A 7,500-nucleotide genomic window follows, 5' to 3' on the forward strand; every position below is an offset into this window, starting at 1 on the left:
ATAGATAGACAGACAGAGAGAGAGAGAAAGACAAAGAGAGAGAAAACCGACAGAGAGAAAAAGGAACGACAGAGAGAGAGAGAGTGAGAAAGAAAAAGAGAAGAACGGCAGAGTTAAAAATAAAAAAAATGTAGGAGATCCAAATCAAAGCTTTTAGACAGACATACACATACGTTCTCAGCCTCTTGCAGCATTATCGGCCGCTGGTAATGAGGAAAACCATCAAATATTTGCTCTTACGGTTTGTTAATCGGGACCGCGGGCTTTGCTCGAGGCAATATTTTCCTTTCATCGGTCTCAAACATGGCAGACGGATTCCGGAGATTTTTCTTGTTTTAGGCACGTTTTTCTCCCCATTTTTTTGCAGCGATTTGGGTATTTTGTATTTTATATCATTATTATTTTTATTGATAATAGCATGTTTATATTTCTTTGTGATAATGATGATAAGGATGACGAAGGTCGCTGTCATAATTATTATCATCATTAATATTATTATTATTATTATTACATTTATTATCATTATTATTGTTATAATTATAATCATCATTATCATTATTATCTCAATTGTTATTATCATTATTACTATTATTGTTATCATTGTTATCATTATTATTATTATTATTATTATTATTATTATTATTATTATTATTGAAATAATATTCTTATTACTACTACAACTCCTACTACTACGATTATTATTGGGAATCTTATTATTCTACGTTGATATTATTATTACTATTACTATTATTATATCATTATTTTTGTAATTATCATAATTAGTATCATCATTAATATTGTAATTATTGTCATTACTATTATCATAATTATCGTAATTATCATTATTAACATCATTATTATTGGCAGTAGTAGTAGTAATAGCAGTATAGTAGTATAATTATCACCACATTGCATTTATATCATCATTATCACTATTACCAATAATACAAATGATTTAATAGCGATGATAATAATGACTATATATATTAACAATACCACGTCTGTTACTTCTGATGATTCATCAATATATTCGTAATAATATTAATCAAATACAAAAAGTAATAAACAAATTCTCATAGCTTATTCTCTCCACGGACTAACAATTCACCTAATGCTATTGTTCACTTTTTACAGCACACACGAGTTAATGCTGCGTTGTATCAATAATGCAGCATATAATGTTATTGTACTGAATACATGAACAGTCCCTATTGCGTTCGGTTATGTGTATTTGTGTAGTTGTTGGGGATAAAGGTGGTGGATGTGTGTATGGGTAGGGATATGGGTAAATGGTATGGGAGTATGGGTAAAGGTATAGGTAGGGGGGATATCGATAAGTGGGATGTTAGTATGGGTAACGGAATGAATGTATGGGTAGGGAGAATGAGAGTATGGGTGGGTAAGTTATGGGTATAGGGGGTAGGATACAGGATGATATGGGGTTGAAGTAGAGATAACGATAAGAGAGAAAAAAATGCAAGACAAACGAAGGAAAAAAATTCAACACAAACTCCAGAAACTGTGCATCGTAATATATATTGGTAAAGCAAGAGAGACCGATGTATTATTTATATGCAAGGTAAATTAAGAGGATATAAAACGTATAGATCATAGTTTAATGACTAATGTAGCATTTATAACCTATAACTGTCATAAAACTATTGCGTTTTATTGATAGTACCCACATGAAAAAGCTCTTCGCGTCGACTTTTGTATATACCACAGAAAAACCTCCTCATAAGCTATTGGCTGAGATCTATCTGATCGATTCTCCTTAGAAATATAAATAAGAAATAAGAAAAAAAATCCAATCTTACAGCTTCATATACAACTAGAGTAATTCATAATCTTTGCTCTAACCAGTCCCTGTCGTTTCTTTGGTAAGCTGAGAATGGAACATCTGAAATATTTAACGATCTGTGCAACACTTACTTTCAGAATGATTTTCGTCCATGAAGCATTTTTTTTCCATTATACTGAATACATTTCTTCTATGATACTGAATTAATTTGCTGATGTGATAAACTAATACTTTTCTAACAGTTTTAAAGGGAGAGTTCAGCTCGAAATATGTTTTAAATGTAAATACTTTCTAACTCGTTGAAATTATATAGAGCTGTGTCATTCGAAGATTCGTATGTATTTGATTCGATCGTTAAAGAAAAAAGGAGAAAATAACCAATAACTTTGTGTCTTGAAAGTAAACGATCTTCTTTTCCAGGACTGTTTTTCCTACACATGATATCAGCGAGTTGCAGTTGGCTTGATTAGATCCAGACTGATGTTATGGGATTTTTTTCCCCACGAATTGCTACCCTCGCGGCTTCTAAACTTGCTTTTAAACCATCCCGCTATTCAAGTGTTTTTTCATTTTTTCCTCCGGTTTTCTTATGAGCGAAAATTTTCTTTAACTTGTCAGCAACTTGATTTTTTTTTTTATGTTGCCTAGACACAGCATTTACAGACGTATGACACACACACACACAACACACACACACAACCACACACACACACACACACACACACACACACACACACACACACACTCACACTCACACTCACACTCACACTCACACTCACACACACACACACACACACACACACACACACACACACACACACACACACACACACACATATCTATAGTAATCATCGTTTATGACTATTTTGACTATTCCAAAACCCCATCTTTATAAACAGATTTAGTAAAATTCATAATTGTATAAAAAAAATAAAAAACGGTAAAATAAAATAAAAACACATACGCACTTTCAAATTAAAACATATCTAATGATAATGAATTACTTGCATAATTAAGCTGCAACCTAAACAGCATTGGGAGAGTAGCGTTGCTCTGCCTGGATGGTGTAATTTCTACTCTTGTGTATATTACGCGGAATCAAGTGTATTTGAACATACTGTAGGACCTGCACTGTTTACTTGTTTACGAATTAATCATATGTTGATTACTGCAACCTCTTGCTAATTAGTGATTGGTATTTATTGTCATTACCAACTAGTATGACAACTATAATCATTATTATATTTCCATTATTGTTAATTACTGATAGTTATTTATTGTTATTGTTTATTGGTGGATACGACCCGGTCAGCGTGACTCGTGGGGTTGGGAGTCACTTCGGTTACCAGACGGAGATGAGGAACCGTCAGCTGTTCGTTTGCCGTTGGAGGCTTGCGACCCGGCTTTAAATAGCATTAACACCAACTATGATGTTCTTGATGATGATAGTATTGTTAATGACGAGGAGGGTGATAACGAAAGCAACAACAATATTAATGATAATGATAATGATGATAGTGATAATTATATCAATAGAATGACGAGAACAATGATACCCTTAATGCTGTTATCATAGTTATTATCTCTATTGTCATCATTTTATTTCATATCATAAGTTCAACTAAAATCAATGCTGCTGCCGATGGAGATAATGACAGAAGACTAGTAATAACATTATAATCATTATCATGTTCTTCATGATCATAATCTTGATGGTCATTGTCATTATCATGATTTCCTTACTGCTATTGCTCTTATTGTTATTTTTTATTGCATTTTATTTCATTTATTGTTATGATCATCACTTGAGAACGTGTGCAAAGGTGTTCTCAGACCCTCTCCCAAAATAATTTTGTTAATTGAAACTTTCATCTGTAGGATAAGCACTGATATGCTCACATTAATGAACTCTACCTCAAAACTGTAGTGTATTAATGTGAACGTATCAATGCATATGTTATAGATGAAAGTTTAAATTAATACGTTGAAATTGTAACTGGTCAGAGAACACTCTTGGACTACTTTATTTATACGATGATTACTACTATTTTACTACTACTATTACAACCTTTATTATTACTGCTGGTAGTGAGTGTTTTGTTAAATCCGTGTCGTTATTTTCCTTTCTTTTTTAAGCCTGACACGTCTCTGGATCAGACGTTGGCGCTCTGTGTAGTTTCTCTCGCCTTTAGTTGTGCTGCCATTACACAATTTTCAATTTTCCCCAGTCTTAAGCGAAGCAAAGTATGAGGTGGTATAACCTATTAGTGATAAAGCTTACTCATCATGCATGCTTACGAACATGCATGATGTGAGCAGAAGAAATGCCGCGGACGCCATTTATTTACTCTGCAATATGTAAAACGAACTCGGACACAAATAATTTATAAATATACTTGAAAGGATACGTGCTAATCATGTATAGATCAAAGAAAATCGCCAATTAACAGATACTCACAGAACGAGTTAGTACAATTGGATATTGCATTTCGAGATCATAGCAACCTTGCATGTACCGTGATTACTTCGAACGTCGCTCATCAATTTACAAATCCTTATAATCAACTTTGATTTCCTTTAAAAGCTTTACATTTATTATAGGATTTTTTAATTTTTATTTTGGAAACAGAAATATATTCCGAAGCTTATCTCTATACTCTTTAAGTTGACGAATTTACGCACACACATATATAGCAGTAAAAAAATATGAACAACCGTACATTTACGATGATGTTCAATGTTCCAAAGACTAATGAGCCGCCTTGTTTCAAATGGGTCTAGGCTCCAGCTGTCAGAGTTTAGTATTTAGACTATAATATTACAACTAAAATAATTGATATTTTCATTACTATTATTGCTATAGCTCATCACTTATTGATATTGAAAATATCGATAATAGTAGTAATAGTAGCAATATTTTGCTGTTATTAATAACAACAAAAATAAAAAAAAACAATGATCATCATCATCACTACTATCATCATCAATATCATAATCACCATCATCATTTTCAATATTATTATCATTATCACCATTATTATGGTCGTATTCCCCCAGAAATCCTGAAATCACCCAAGCGAGATAATTTACCTTTAATTACCAACTCTCGCTTTAATGACTGGGGTGGGGGGTGGGGGTGACATCGCCTGAATTCCTGAGGGAAGGTGATAATATTTCAGAAATCTTCATAACTTCAGTCCAGTTAGCCACGAGAGAGCATCCTCTGAAATGAAATGAAAGAGGTATTGAAATTTCAGTGTCTGGAAATTGAATCCTCTCTCCACAAAAGTTACATTTTAAAATAATGATTATTATCATTATCATCATCATCATCATCATCATCATCATCATCATTATCATCATCATCATCATTATCATCATCATCATCATCATCATCATCATCATCATCATCATCATCATCATCATCATCATCATCACCATCCACACCATAACCATCATCTTAATACCATTAAACGTACAAAAATGTGTGTTGTGTTGCGCTTGTGATACCCCCCCCCCTCCTCTCTATCTCAGTATCTTGTAAAATATACTGGCCGGCCGATTTAATCCATTAAGAGCCCATTAAATTTTACTTGTCTCATAAATTGCGCTTCCTGACTGAACCTTGGGCATTACCCACATGCCATAAATATATCTGTATCTATATCTATTTATCTTTCTATCTGTGTATTTAACGACATACATGCATGCGCCTGCACGCACGCACGCATGCACGCACACAAACACAGACACACACACACACAGACACACACACACACAGACACACACACACACACGCGCGCATACACATTTTTGTATTCTTCCGACATAACTAAAGATTCGTATTATATGGCACTAGAAAAGGAGAAATATATACAAAAGCTTCAGGACACTACAAACGCTTAAAAACGCGAAGTAAATAACTAAAAGTGACCTACGAGACATTGGTGCGGCCAGGTAGGAGGCTGTTGAGTGCAGTCAAGTGAATTAAGCACTATGCAGGAGGGTAAATAAGGCCTCACGTAGAGCTGTAATTGAGGAAGCAAGCAGACGGGTCAATCAAACATTATGCACGCGGCTGAATCAAGCATTGTTTGGGTAAGCGAATGAAGCATAATAGGGAAGATGGAACTGGGTATGGCGGGGGTACAAGGAGGTTGGAGTAGTGGGGTAGGGGATTGGGGTGGTGGGGGTAAGGAAGGAGTGGGGATTGAGGAGGGTTCACTTGGTTGTTAGGTGATCCATAAAGTTCATGGTGGCTGTTATGGGGAATTATTAAATGTCGGTAATATAAGGATAAGATCCACCTATGAAAATGATATAGACGCTGAAGGAAGTACTACAGATACCAACGTACCCAACAGAATAACAATCATTACGACTACATTACTCAGCATATTTACAAATACAAAATAGGACGCGCCACAATACCTCACAAGGAACGACTTCGCAACACAAACGGAGACCCACAAACACAAAGGGATCCCCCAGACGACCCTAAAACACCCACGAGGCAAGGGCCCCGTGCGTCTCATGGCACTCCTTCATAAAGCCGGCTCTCGGTGCCATGCCTCCCCATCATGGTCCTGGGTGCCTCCCTACCTTCCTCCCTGCCTGCCAGTCAGCCTGCCGGCCTGCCGTGTGGTCCTACGAGTGTGGGGACGAGCGAGAGTTGAATGGGATTAATTAGCTGATGTGTTCCTGTGCTTAGAAGTAATCCGTCCAGGTGAGTGAAAAGAGTTTCGCTTAATTAAAGTCATAAAGATAAGATGTAGGGACACGGTGCTGTTTAGATAATGTCCAGAGCCAACGCGAGACTCACATCCTCACGGCCCACAATAGAGGGGGCGACTGTGACTAGGAAAATGATTATATTTGAGGCTTATCCTCTTAAGCGCCCATTCCAGAGCCTATAAGGAGCTTGGGTCAGGGATCGCTCATGTTTATCATCACAGGGACGAGGCATTTGTTATATTTTAGTGTTTAAAGACTGTCTTTAGCTATCCTTTGTTTCGCCTAATTAAGTGAAGACTGGGCTAAAAAGTTTTTTTTTTCCCCGTAGCTTAACAGTGTTGTTGACTAAAAATAGAAAATCAGATTGAGAATAGCACTAATGGTGAGTGTGCAAGAAGGTCAGCCATGTGATTACGGAGAACTGGTTATTAACCAATCTACTACAGTCCTGTTAATATAAAATCTGATATCCTCTTTCCTTGAATTTTCGGGAAAATGTTTCTTTAAGCTATTAATATCGACAGTTATTATTATTGACATCGTGCATTTAAGAAACTTATCAACAACACAAATAGCAATAAAAAATGTTTCCGGAAGCCAGGGAAAGCAGCAAACAGGTAATGAATGCTAATTGATTTCTTCGTGACTATGGTTATGACTATGGTTAAGAGACAGAAAAAAGCAATAGCCATAAGCTGTTACTGTCGCTGTAGCTGTTACTAACGTATTACTACTACTGCAGCTATTGATATTACTACTACAACTATGACTAGTTTTGATACTACTACTATTACCACTAACTCTGCTTTCGATTCAACTGTATCTTTCTTTAACGGCCTCCAATCCTCACATACAACATTTATTAATGAACCTACAACTTGCATACTGTAATATACTGAATGCGCTGAAGTCACTCGCTGATCCAGGTTTATATGCGGTTATTGTAACTACTAGTTTGTAAACCA

The sequence above is a fragment of the Penaeus monodon genome, chromosome 2 (genome assembly GCF_015228065.2).
Source record: "Penaeus monodon isolate SGIC_2016 chromosome 2, NSTDA_Pmon_1, whole genome shotgun sequence".
In the NCBI taxonomy this organism is placed as follows: Eukaryota; Metazoa; Arthropoda; class Malacostraca; order Decapoda; family Penaeidae; genus Penaeus; species Penaeus monodon.